Below are 14,232 nucleotides of genomic sequence, written 5' to 3' on the forward strand. Positions count from 1 at the left end.
GAGTATTTCCATCTTACTGGAAACAAGCAGCAGTTATTCCTGTCTTTAAAAATGGCAAAAGAAATGTAGTTGGTAACTATCGACCTATCTCTATTTTAAATAATTTCTCAAAATTTTTGAAACTATAATTCATAAACATATTTCTTTTTTTGTAGAAAACAAATTAAATTCTGCACAGCACGGATTTACTAAATCCAAATCTACTACAACTAACTTAGTCTCTTATTTGAATCAGATTGCACCAGTTGTTGAATCCCAGGGCCAAACTGATGCAATATATTTTGATTTCAGTAAGGTGTTTGATATAGTTCCACATTCTATTATTTTGTCTAAATTAGATAATATAGGAATATCGGTAAGCTACGTAAGCTGGTTTGAAAATTATTTACACACGATAGACAATCTAGTGTACATATTTCGAAAACTCTCTCTGATCCATTTAATATTATTTGTGGTGTGCCCCAGGGCTCAACTTTAGGACCTCTTCTATTTGTAATCTTCATTGACGACATTTGCAAAATAATAAGTTCTGACTATCTATTATTCGCTGACAATCTCAAAATTTTTCGAAAAATCAATAGTGTTGCTGACTGTCAATTTCTTCAGGATGACATTAATTCAATTACCAATTAGTAAGTTGACAACGGGATGGTGATTAATGAATCCAAAACTTACGTAATGTCATTTTTAATGGAAATCTCTACACTAAAATATAACCATCATCTAAAAAATGTATTAATGAACAGAAAAGACTGTATTAGAGACCTCGATGTATTAATTGACAATAAATTATATTTTCACAATCACATTGATTACATTTATAACCGTGCAATAAGAATGTCAGGAATAATTCTGTCAATTACTTATTCTTTTCAACACTATACTCTACATTAGTGAGATCGAAACTCCAATATGCATCTGTAGTTTGGAACTCTACTACTAGTTCTGATTTGACAAAACTAGGAAATATTCAAAGGAAATTTATTTCATAATGTTCGTACAGATTCCTGCCTAATAACTGTGGGTATAACTATGATCAAAAATGCGAGCACTTTAAATGTCGAAGCCTGTATGCCAGAAGTCATGATCTCGATTACTTATTCTTATGTAAGGTCCTTAAAGAGGACATTAATTGTCAATCTTTCTTAAACAGTGTCAGCCTTCGTATTCCTATGAAGGACATGAGACATCACAAATTCTTCTATATTAGAAATTCTAAATCTTCCTCGCCGGTCTCCAGATGTATTAAACATGCTAACTTACATGCAGGCAATTTCAATCCATTCAATGTATAGAAGTATTAGAATATGGCAATGTCTTTGCTAATATTATTTGCATAATCCTTATACACAAATTTGTAGTATGAATCAACTCCTTTCTCTAATATTTTGTAAATTAATTATTGTAATCTATGTTCTTTATTTTGTTGTTAACTCAAGTATTTAATTGTACCATAGTTGTTCATATTAATGTATTAATTATATCACTGTGCTGGACTTTTATTGGCCAATAGCTGTTGTCCAGCAAATAATAGATAAATAAATAGATAAATAAATAAATAAATAAATAAATAAATAAATAAATAAATAAATAAATAAATAAATAAATAAATAATAATAATAATAATAATAATAATAATTATTATTATTATTATTATTATTATTATTATTATTATTATTATTATTATTATTATTATTATTGGTTTTGGAATCGTGGAAGTCAACACTACATAAGATCAACAAAAATTTCTAAATATGAAAGGATATTGATGGCTAAGAAGTGATATCTCATATCCACATATATTTAATTAAACTACATTATTATTTAGATTAACTACATTACTGGTATGTTCACAAAGTTAGATACTTTACTTATATTTCGTCCTCGAGTAGAAGATCTTGCAAAGTAGAAACATATGTAAAATATTCGTCAATTTTGAGAAAAAATAATTTTTAAAACATATTTTCATTCACCTGCATTTTACAGATACGAAATAACACTTCTTAGCCATCAATATTACACTTATATATTACCCAAAAAAAAGACAAACAGCTAGCGGAATTGTAATTGGAGTTAAAAAAAATTAACATTATATCAACTTTTTAAATTGTGAAAGAGATAAAATGAAAATTGTTAAATTAGAATTATGGAAAGATAAGAAACATTTTCTCATATATTTTGTATACAATCTACCTAATCAAATATCTGATTTCAGACATACCGAAATTTCACATAAAATTGTTGTAATATGGGATTTTAAGGCACATCCTAAAACATGGGATTGTACTGATATCAATGCAGCTGATAAAATATAAAATAAATACAGTTTACAACTAATATTACAGAATGGAAGTGAAATAGTCTATAAGATTTTCAGATTGAATAGCTCATGTTGTATGTAACAAAAACCTATGGTATCATATTGGTGGAAAGTTCATAGTTTTTTTTCCCCTCAGAAAAAAAATGTTTTTAACAATGTCTTTATTCGGTAACTAATGCGAGTAGGATCGTGATTTTTGTCCATTCATTCATTCATTCAGTGTTCTGCACAAGAACAGATCTTTCACTGCAAATCCAGCGTTCTCCAATCTTTCTTATTTTCTGCCTTCCTCTTTGTTTCTTCATATGGTCCATAGACCTTAATGTCGTGTATCATCTGATATCTAGGGAGCAGATATTTATGTGCTAAAAAATTTAAATATATTTATTTTTATGTGCTAAAAAGTACGAAAATATTTGCTAAAAATAAAAAAATGTATATAATTTTTTTTAAATATGACAAAAATACCTTACTTAGCTTGAAAAAAATGTTACTAGGTACTCACCAACCACACTTGAGTATCAGTTGCTAGTAGTTGGCCGAGAACTGCAGTGAACAACAAAGGTTATCTCCAAATTCTCCATCACAAATGCATGCCAATTATCTCTGAACAATGACTTATACTGTGAAAACGATCTTTCCATATCACAGGACGTCAGACGTGAATATTTAAAGAGAGGAATATCACAAACACATACACCGTCAATTTCACCTACAGGCACACCCTCCAATACTTGAGCAACTTTACACTTTTTTTTATATCTACTGTTTTTCCCAAACACATTCTGGAATTTGTCCCTTAGTACTTGTACTTCTGAACCTGGTAGCGAATCTAGTTTAATTTCCAGGGCACACACCTCCTTAACTGTTTCAGACAACAGGTTTGTGGATGTTTCGAGTTTTTTTATGGTGTCACACAAAAAGATTAGCTCTGCTGATAGGAAAGCCAAATCGTTTTTTAAACATCATCTTTCAGTATATCTTGAAGGATATCGATTGACAAAGCGTCGTTTTTGTCCAGCTCATTCACAACAGACGCAAAACTTTCAAAATTGTTTGCATAATATACAATGGCACTTAACCATGTACCACAGCATGTGACTATGGACAAAGGAGGAAGTGGAAGATCTGGATATTTCTGTTTGAACACATCAATTCTTGAGGGTGATTTAATGAATATATTTTTTCCATTTGACACCAACTTATTCACTTTGAGTACAGAGCTCGCATAGTTTCACATAACCTGTGTAGAGCATGGACCACACACGTTACATGTATCATTTTTGGAAAGCTCACTGTAAGGCCTTCAGCTACTTTTTTCATATATGCTGCACCATTTGGAAGTAGGAGTAACACACTGTCATACTTCATGCCGTTAGGCCATAGTAAATGCATGGCTTCGTTGAATAATCTAGCTACTGTGACATGGTTTGCTGCAGGTATTTCTTTACATGCTAGCAAAAACCAAAGTTCACAAGCAGTTTTGTCATTCTTCAACACATCAACAACAACGTTTCCCACTTTTCTACCACTTGGATCGGTTGTTTCGTCAATGCTCACTCACAGTTTTTCACTTTCACACACTGACCGAATGTTCTGTAAAGTTTCCTCGTAACATTTTGGGAGATATGTCTCCTTAATGCCGATTCCTCAGAAGGTTCGATGTTGATGTATTTAGTCAGGAAATTTTTAAGTTCCACATTATTTAATTTACGGCGTAGAATATCGACTGCAACAAATGCTCTGCATAAATCTAAGTAATATTGAGAACACTTTGATGGTCCTACATTGCACAGTGAAGCAGTGGCAATGTGCTTGTTTCCAGACAAATGTTGGGTTACCTGAGAGCGCTGATCTGCACTTACTGATTTACCACACGGTTGGCAAAATAACACTTTTCCGTCGGTAGTAAAAATGTTTTTAAATTCATCTACATATTTCTGAAGACGCGATCTTAAACTCGATATGATTTTAGGGATCTTAAGGGGCTAACAGACACACGTCTTAATGTAAATGGTTCTAGCTACTGACTGACAATGTCGGAGAAAAGCTTCCTATAGTAACGCCACTACATCTACACTACGCAGCTCATGCTTATGATCCGATAACAGGGAATCACAAGATGTATTGCCTTACTTGATAGGCATGAGCAAGAGGCGAGAGATTTGTTTAAATTAAACAATGTTTATACCCGAGCTCTTATCTGTTGTGTTTCACAAACAAAGCCTGGAATAAAATCATCTTCAGCAACAATAAGATACATTTAATAACGTGTTTCTGCTGTCAGCAGAGTTGCTAGGTTTTCTGCGAGGGAAATCGTGATATCAGAATGTAACTTTGTCGTAAGATTTATAGTTGTTTTTTTGCAAAGTAGTGTTCGTGTTCTTTTAAAGTAATATTCGCCTCCTTGAGAAACATTAAAATAAGAAGGACATACAGTACAGTGAATAATATAGGCTAATCCTTTTTTCTATTATTTTTTTTTTATTTTAGTAGGTTGTTTTACGACGCTTTATCAACAGCTTAGGTTATTTAGCGTCTGAATGAGATGAAGGTGATAATGCCGGTGAAATGAGTCCGGGATCCAACACCGGAAGTTACCTAGCATTTGCTCATATTGGATTGAGGGAAAACCCCGGAAAAAACCTCAACCAGGTAACTTGCCCCGACCGGGAATCGAACCCGGGCCACCTGGTTTCGCGGCTAGACGCGCTAACCGTTACTCCACAGGTGTGGACTTCTTTTATTAACCACGAATATGTTTTAAAGTAATATTCGCCTCCTTGAGAAACATTAAAATAAGGACATACAGTACAGTGAATAATAGGCTAATCCTTTCTTTTATTAACCACGAATATGTTTTAACCATTCGCTACTAAATTAACTTTGCAACTTTTCTTTTTCGGAACCGGTACTGCAACAGTATATATGACGATGAATCCATGTTTAAACATAGTTCACTAAACTATAAAACGCAGAAACTGTATGTGTCTGTTATTAGTGTAAAAAACGATATCAAAACGCTATCTTTTTTGCCACTCAACGCACCTAAAATACACAATGGTTATTAATTGCGAGTGCAGCAATTAGGTACCGGTACCGAAACGGATTAATCAACATTGAGGTAGAACTAGGGGAACTATTACCTTACGAGTAGAGTTGCCTTACGGCAATCAGCTGGGTTACCTCACAGAATTACTAAATTTCCGCGGGTTACCTCTATGTTTATAATGTTACCATTTGAGTCAATATATAAATAAAAATATCGGATATAATGCACACTAACTTGTTTAACTTAACTTACGTTCTAGGCTATTATCCCTCAAATCGGGATTTTTATTAATCCCGACTCGCTTTACTGGGATTCAACCAAGCTGTCAGGCTTACATCATTTTCATAGGAACTCTGAATGTGAATATTCATAACCACAGTTAATAAAATAATTAATGACTACTTTTTAATTTAATCTGTAGGTTAAACTACTGTACGAAATCAAAAAGCATGACTATTATTGTTGTTGTTGTCATTATTATTATTATTATTATTATTATTATTATTATTATTATTATTAATAGTAGTAGTAGTAGTAGCAGTAAGTAATAGTAGTAGTAGTAGTAGTAGTAGTAGTAGCAGTAAGTAGTAGTAGTAGTAGTAGTAGTAGTAGTAGTAGTAGTATAAAAACTATTTCATTAATCCGTAACTGAGACAAGAGTTACTTTCAGTCATATTAAAAAATTAACCTTTTGTAATTTATACAGTTTCTGTATCTTCAAATTTGGCCAATAATTATTCATATATACACTGAAACAACAGCTGTTTGAAGAAAAGGAAGGATATGGATTGGATGAAGGACAATAACAATGTATACAGTAATAACTTAGTTTGATAGGTAACAACTATCTTCGAAATGAGTTGAAACACTGAATGATTCATTGTACGGTAGAAATTCTCTCTGCGGACTGCACCTCCATTTTCGGTTAAGGGAATCTTTACTCAGAGGAAACTTGAAGCACAAACAGCCGTATAAGTACAATAGTTTGTTTTCTGTAACATAATACGGAGCAAAAATAATTGTAGAAATTAAAGATTACAGTAATTAGTAAGTGAAATGTAACATTCCTTCCTTCTTTATCTTTACATCCGTGTCCATTGCTGCGATTAAAAACAGCACACGCACGAACCTGTACTTACTTATTCAGCTCAACCAAATAAATGGCCGCCCATCGCCTGTTCAATTTGGGAGCATAACACTAGCGCCAATGAGCGGTCTAGCACTTATTTAGTAAGTCTATATGGGACGCCAAAGACCGCGTAAACAATAAAAACAGGGCAGCCAACTTATACATAGGCGTGAAATTCAAACTGTTATACTGTACCCCATGTTTGACTCTGCCCCAGGCTCCCATATATATATATATATATATATATATAGTCAACAGTTATAGACCCTAATATTTGTAGACCTTCTATATGATAGGTAAGACACTTTACTTTACATGGAAATTCATACAAATAATCATTACATTCAAATAAATTTAATTATTAAACACAATAATGGAACATGGAACTCATCAAGGATGAAGAATGAAACTGGCATTATGAATATATTGGAGGGGTAGGAAGACTATGCCTTATGTCGAGGTAGATTTTAGAGAGGAGAAAACGATTATGGATAAAAAAAATACTCAAATCTAAATATGTCATTTTTTAAGTTCAAGGGAGGGTTTCAAACCTGGTAACTCCACACCCTTGCGTACGCCCCTGTCTACCATCAATCTCAACCTTTCCCTGGGACTGAGCGTGTAATTGTGTTCCGAAATAATAGTATCAGAGATGTGTGAAGAGTTCGCAGTAACAGTTACATTGTCTGGTTCTGCAACTTCATTACTTCTATTCATAAAGAAATGCTACCACACATACTTTTAAAGTTCAAGTCCATCGCGATAGTAGTTCTGCTTTTTACTTAGGATCCAAATAGCACGCATTTTATTATTATAATGCCTCTATGCCTCTATCATATTAAAAAGAACACCAATATGTTCACCGAAATAGTTTTAGTGTTAATTTTTCTTGTCATACGCTGATAGAACAATTCAATATATATATATATATATATATATATATATATATATATATATATATATATATATATATATATATATATATAGAAGTGCTATTTAATGTACGGATTAACTGAACATTGAACTATTAGATACATTTAAATATCGGTATTTAGGCATGAAAAGTGATACTGGAGCCATTCCTGAAGCGATTTGTGAAGTTATAAGCTTTACATGCTTACAAGAATGCATCATTATGATATGTTCATCAAATACACACTAGATACTACCATATAGTAGTGTACTGGGTGTTCAGTTCAAAGTGTGTCATGGCTCGCTGTATGCCGTCATGTGGCTAGCCGATGAGCCTAGAGAATTCAATCTTCCTACACTTCCGCAGAGGTGTATAACCTATGAGGCAGAGAAGTTCCCTAGCAAGTACGCCGTTCATTCTGAAGAGCACGTACCGATACGTACGGTAACGCCGGTAGTGGCAGGAATGTGAACTGTTTGGAAATATGTACTGTTGGGATATGGGGAGAGGGTTAAGACGATTACTTACGTATTTGTTGACATTAACCTCGACGGTCAACATGGACACGGAGCATTTGATTTTTGTTGTGGAATGTTACCGTACGCAACCGATGATAACAAATACCCTGCGTACGACTTGCCGGCGCAAAACACAGTTCGAAAGAGGTTATGGTAGCACACAGACCGTACAGACCGCCATCTGTTGCTACGACGTTCAAGTTATACCGTACACGTTCTCAAGTTCAGATTGAAGAACGCCTTAAATAATAGGCAACTTCTCTGACATATAAGATGAAACTCGCTTCAAATCGGTGACCAAACAACAGTGACGTCATGACACACTTTGAAATTAACACCCAGTATACTCCTGGCCAGCTTCCTTAATACACTAAGTGTGGAACCTAACCATTTTTCCCCCCATTACTACATATGCTAGTGGATTATGATGATTTTCTAGTTTGAAGGTTGAATTTTCTTTCACCAACTTCGTTTCAAATTTCGGTACTGACAAATGCTACAACTGGTAGTGATTTTGTAACTGTTATGTTGGTATTATGTTCGTAGCTGAGTCAAACGTTGTCAGTAGTGCCCTTCTTGAAAATTAAATATTACTAAATTTCAGAGTCGGTTACTGGAAGCTAGTGAAATTTGAACTTATTAATATTTAATTAATATCAGTATTAATATTAATACATAATAGTTATTCTGTGTGTTGCGTTGTGGTTACAATTCAAGAATAGTCAGATAAGTGCAAATAAATATAACATACTTGGGTGTGATAATGCACGTGGGAAATCGATAGAAATAGCACTTCATATTTTAATGGATTTCTTTTGTGTTTTGATTTTTATTACAATGTCAAAGAGAGGAAATAGCATGGCAGTGACTCCTCCAAGGAAGAAAATGATTTGACTAATTAGACCATTCGGACTTCACCGAAATTCACCACAAGGGTTAAATATCAGTTCTATCAGGGTTTTTGAACCGATCAAAGACCAGGAAATCCCAATTAGCCTTTGCTCCCCCAATTCTCGATATTCGCCTTTAAAATCAAGGTAACGTTTGACCATACAATAAGCAAAAACATGAAATTTTATTTCGTATGAAGTCAGAAAAAAAGTTTATTGAAAACGTAGAACATTTTCTGTGACAATAAAACATACTAGTACTAGAACAGAAAATTTAGATTAAATTTTTATGTTTATTACCCACATATATATTTGATATAAGTTATTTTTAATTTGCTGAGCAAATTCACCACAGTCTCAAAATAATCAGTTCATACGTGCCCCTTTTATTACCAACTTATTAATTTTCTTTATTGCTTCAAACTGGTCAGACCACATTCAATGCCTTCCCTTCTTGATCTTACAACTGACTTTGTATCTGAAGATGCAGTTCAATGTAACTGACTTTGAACCTACCACGGAACAGAGATTCTTATATGAGACTATTACAAAGTCATCATAGCACAGAGTACCAACTTTCTCGGTGGAAACATATTTGTCCTCCCAAAATTATTTGTGTGTTAATTTCTCAATTTATTCACTAGTGTTTGTCCTGAAATTATATCCAAACATGTAGCTTCTCGTTGACCAAGTTTTCCAGTTATCTTAGAAAGCATTGATTGTTTGAATATGTGCCTGAAGATACCAAATAGGCGAAAACATTAGCAGTAAATCTTTTAACTTCAATGAATTATTTATATTTATAAATATTTGTTGTTGTTTTTAAATATTGATAAGTCATTTAGACTAAACAAATAAATAAATATTTGTATTATAAAGTTTTCCAGTGTTTATGTCATCTAGTGCCTGCTATAGTGTTTCACTGGAATATCTTGTCTTTATTGCATTATGTTTTCTCTCTGTAGAATCCTTTTGATCTGTTTCCATCTAAAAATTTGAACACATTATGGAAATCCAAGACGACTGTAAACATTGGAACAGTAGTTCAATACACAAGGTCAAATAAATTTCATTGATAAGCCAACTGCGGGACTTAGTAAAAAAACTAATTCTTCAATATAAACTTGTGTCAGTAGTAGATCTAGTAGTTATATTTTATATTAATTTTATTTTGTCTCATGTTATTTAATAGACAAATTAATTATATTTATTTATAATCAAATTTAAATGCTTATAATAAAATCAATATTATCACGCAACTTTGTACCGGTACAAAGTAACCCTGAAATCTAACCAAAATAGCACTGTCGGATTAATGTTATAATATACAAGACTTAGGATTATGCATCTCACGAGATAATTATTGTACTTTCAAGAAGAGAGTATAAGCATCAACGTATAAAATAATTGTAACGGTAAAATAAAATTACATAGTTACAATATGAAGTTGAAAATTGTTTAAAAACCAACTACTGTAAACAGAATCAATATTAATCATGTCGAGCCTTAAATTTTCTTCAGGGACCGGACATAATAAATGAAAAGCAAAACATAGAGATCGTAGGTTATGGGGATGGCCTCAGTCCAGAAATATCACATTTAGGAAATGCGTAATTAAATATTCTAGTAAAATTGGGAACTCATACAAAGTTACACTGACCGGTACAAAGTTACCCCAAATGACTCTAGTCCTGTCTAGCTTCACTCTTTTATTTATAGTAAAGGTATCTCCGCAACATGCCATGAAGTGCTTGGGGGCGCATAGAGGTAAAGCCCCATGCTTTCCATGACCTCAGCACTAGAATCAGGTGGTGTGGTCGGCACCACGCTCTGGCCGCCTTTTACCTCCAGGAAAGACCCGGTACTCAATTTTATAGGAGGCTGAGTGAACCTCGGGGCCGTTCTGAAAGTTTGGCAACGAGAAAAAATCCTGTCACCACCTGGTATCAAACCCCGGACCTTCCAGTCCGTAGCCAGCTACTCTACCAACTGAGCTACACCACGAATAAAGCTCACTGAATTACAGTAATTCAGTAGTCTGTGAAATAAAAACCGTATCTGTTATGAATAAGTGAGGGGCAAAAAATATGTTATAGAGGGGATCATGCAACATCAGTAACACTTGAGCCAGTCTTGATCTATATTTTACATTCTAAACGTCTCATTTCAAATTAACATCAGTAGCACGTGTGTCAGCCTTGATCTAGGCCTATATGTTAAACAACTAACTCAAAATTAATCAGTACGCAGTGATTTTTCCAATAAATATATTAGTAATTTGAAATACTCTACACAGGCTGTCCCTGAAACGACGTTCACATTATTCGAATAGGCAACCCAAATCACGGCATCAGGGAGCGGTAAACATATTGGTTTAACCACTTTTAATACTTGAAAGAAAATAAATAACTGCATATAGTCCTCTGATTGAGGTTGTGGCTGATATGTATGTCGTACATCTATTATCAGATAGTACATCTCTTTTAATGCTTGAAAGAAAATAAATAACTACATATAGTCCTCTGATTGAGGTAGTGGCTGATATTATGTGGTACATCTATTATCAGGAAGTACATCACATTTGATGTGTGTCGTAGGAAGAACAAATGTTTGTATGTAAGTTATCTGAAGTCTGACTAGTCCAATATGTAGCATGTATGCAATGGAGGGGGAAAGTAACGGCCACCCTACCCCATTATCTCCTGGTCTAGTTGTCTCATAAACGGTGTCTTCTTGGTATCACTTGTAAGGTTCAGACCTGTCTTCCGACAGTTGATTAAACAACAACTGAATATAATATTATCACCCCTGATACTCCTTCAAAACGCATCCAACGTGACACGTGAGCCATGCTTATATATTACAGTATAACTTGGAATGGACGGCGTTTCAGAGACACGAAGTATATTTCAATGTTTACGAAATAAACACATGTTCATCCTGGGGAAATATGCAACTTCAGGACACGTTTAAAGGCAGTTTTAATAAGGTAAGTCTTGAAAACAAACACCGGTAAGCAATTGTATGTGGTAGGGCCACAAAAAACCACACAAGATAAAGATATTTAAATAATATGAAGGATATAGTTGGGCAAAAGTTAAGATACTATCACAAGGTGATCATGAAATTACTGAAATCATGCTTGTTTAATATAAGAAGGTAGACTATGTAAAAAATCATTAGACTATATGATGCTATACTCCCATCAGTTGTCACTGTTGCACCAAATAGGTAAAAGTTTACTTACTTACAAATGGCTTTTAAGGAACCCGAAGGTTCATTGCCGCCCTCACATAAGCCCGCCATCGGTCCCTATCCTGTGCAAGATTAATCCAGTCCCTATCATCATATCCCACCTCCCTCAAATCCATTTTAACATTATCCTCCCATCTACGTCTCGGCCTCACTAAAGGTCTTTTTCCCTCCGGTCTCCCAACTAACACTCTATATGCATTTCTGGATTCGCCCATACGTGCTACATGCCCTGCCCATCTCAAACGTCTGGATTTAATGTTCCTAATTATGTCAGGTGAAGAATACAATGCGTGCAGTTCTGCGTTGTGTAACTTTCTCCATTCTCCTGTAACTTCATCCCGCTTAGCCCCAAATATTTTCCTAAGCACCTTATTCTCAAACACCCTTAACCTATGTTCCTCTCTCAGAGTGAGAGTCCAAGTTTCACAACCATACAGAAGAACCGGTAATATAACTGTTTTATAAATTCTAACTTTCAGATTTTTGGACAGCAGACTAGATGACAAAATTTTCTCAGCCGAATGAGAGGCATTCCCCATACTTATTCTGCGTTTAATTTCCTCCCGAATATCATTTATACTTCTTACTGTTGCTCCAAGATATTTAATTTTTCCTCCTCTTCGAAGGATAAATTTCCAATTTTTTACATTTCCATTTCGTATAATATTCTGGTCACGACGCATAATCAGATACTTTGTCTTTTCGGGAATTACTTCCAACCCTATCTCTTTACTTGCTTCAAGTATAATTTCCGCGTTTTCCCTAATCGTTTGTGGATTTTCTCCTAACATATTCACGTCATCCGCATAGATAAGAAGCTGATGTAACCCATTCAATTCCAAATCCTCTCTATTATCCTGAACTTTTCTAATGGTATATTCAAAAGTTAAAAAGTAAAGGTGATAGTGCATCTTCTCGTTTTAGCCCGCAGTGAATTGGAAAAGCATCAGACAGAAACTGGCCTATACGGTCTCTGCTGTATGTTTCACTGAGACACACTTTAATTAATCGAACTAGTTTCTTCGGAATACCAAATTCTAAAAGAATATCATATAAAACGTCCCTCTTAACAGAGTTCTATGCCTTTTTGAAATCTATGAATATCTGATGTACTGTAACCCTTATACTCCCACTTTTTCTTCAATATCTGTCGCATACAAAAAAAAAAAAATCTGATCAATAGTCGATCTATTACGCCTAAAACCACACTGATGATCCCCATCATCTACATACAGAGTTAATGTCCTCAAAAGAATTTTGGACAAAATTTTGTACGACGTCAACAAAAGTGATATTCCTCGAAAGCTATTACAGTTAGTCTTGTCTCCCTTGTTGAAAATAGATACAATTATGGACTCCTTCCATTGTTCTGGTACAATTTCCTTTTTCACAAATAGCAAGTACAAGTTTATAAATTTCGCTAGATAATGCTCTTCCACCCTCCTGTTATAATTCTGCTGGAATTTGATCGATCTGGAGACTTATAATTTTTTAAGATTTTCTATCGCAATTTCGACTTAAGAGAGTGTGGGTTCGGGTATAAACGGCTCAGCAGTTTGTATTTCAATTTCGTCCCAATCATTTCTATTTGGCCTATGTACATTTCGTATTTGTCCAAAATAGTTTTTTCATCTGTTCAGGACTGAATGATATTCTGCAAGCAAGTCACCATTCTCATTCTTGATCACGTTTATCCTTGTCTGACATCCTTTCTTAAATTCCTTTATGCCCTTATATAAATCTCTAATGTTTTTATTCCTACTGTTTGTTTCTACCTCATTCAGTTTTTTCTTTAAGCAGTCTCTCTTTATATTCTTAAGTGTACGACTTCCTTCCCGTCTTACATTGAAATAATTATCTCTATTCGCCTCAAGTAGGTTCTGTAAAATTTTCAATTTTGCCTGTTTCCTTCTTTCTACTTCAGTGGAACAATCTTCATCAAATCACGGTTTCTTTGTCTTAGTTTCATAATAATCTATGTTCTGCTCAGCTGCAATTTTGATACTATCTCTGAAACGTACTAAATAAAAATGATTACTTAATAAAAACAAAATCTGTTTATCAATTTAAAAGGATTGGGTTATATATTATACTAATAGAGATGCAGATAGACAAGCATATAAGCAGGCATAAAGACATTACTTCAAGACCATGT

The 14,232-nt window shown here is 34.0% G+C and overlaps 1 protein-coding gene across 7 annotated transcripts in view; it reads right to left on the minus strand.

Moving 5' to 3' along the window:
- wb (wing blister) overlaps positions 1 to 14,232 on the minus strand; it is a 1,096,738-nt gene that overhangs the window by 353,008 nt on the left and 729,498 nt on the right. The window lies entirely within an intron of this gene.

The sequence above is a fragment of the Periplaneta americana genome, chromosome 9 (genome assembly GCF_040183065.1).
Source record: "Periplaneta americana isolate PAMFEO1 chromosome 9, P.americana_PAMFEO1_priV1, whole genome shotgun sequence".
Taxonomy (NCBI): Eukaryota; Metazoa; Arthropoda; class Insecta; order Blattodea; family Blattidae; genus Periplaneta; species Periplaneta americana.